We start from the raw sequence: 769 nt of genomic DNA, 5'->3' as shown, positions 1-769 counted from the left end.
ACACTCTTGCCCTAGTATGCCATCCTCCACGCATTCTAATGCCAGCATCTAAACACTTCTAAACACTTCTCTGCAGCGGCCTAAAGTGGCCCTTATTCGTTCCTTTCCAGGATCAGGGAAAACCCCTCCCTGGCTTTCAGTCTGTGAGAAAAAAAAAAAAAAAGACTAGGACTTTCCTGAAGCTGGGAGCGGGGATTCCCTCTCCAGGAACGTGCCATTTCCACGCTGCCTACCTGGCTGAAGGCGGCCAAAGACGAGGAGCCGGGTGACCTGGGGACATTCGACGCACGCGGGTCCCCCTCCTCCGAGGGGGGGGATTTCCAGTCCCGGGGAAACCCACTAATTTAGGCTCGCCCCCCATTGGTCGTCCCCCCGGCACCTCCGTCACCGTTATGCTAACGAGGGGCGTCTCATTGGCGGGGCCGCCGCGGCGGCCCCGCCCACGGGGAGAGCCCTTGCGCTGCGCCGGGACCCCCAACCCCAGGGCCCCCGGCGCCTGCGCGGCCGTGCGGGGCGTCCGCCTGCGGGAACCTGCTGCAAGCTGGGCTAGCCTCCGAGGAGGGTCGCGCCTGCAGCCGGGCAGGACGGGCTTTCACCCTCGCGCTGTGCGCACGCCCACCCCTCTCCTCTCTTTCTAGGCACCGCGCGTCTTTTCTCTTTTTTTTCGGGCGAAGTAACTTTTGCATTCCCGCCTCCCCCGAGTCCTGGCGACCAGAGGCGGCGCCCAGCCTGGGGGCGGTTCCTTGGCATCGTCGGGCCTTGTCAGAGC

Source organism: Bison bison, unplaced genomic scaffold (genome assembly GCF_000754665.1).
Source record: "Bison bison bison isolate TAMUID 2011002044 unplaced genomic scaffold, Bison_UMD1.0 scf7180017864272, whole genome shotgun sequence".
Taxonomy (NCBI): domain Eukaryota; kingdom Metazoa; phylum Chordata; class Mammalia; order Artiodactyla; family Bovidae; genus Bison; species Bison bison.
The sequence above is the reverse complement of the archived record's forward strand: the minus strand, read 5'-3'. Positions refer to the sequence as shown.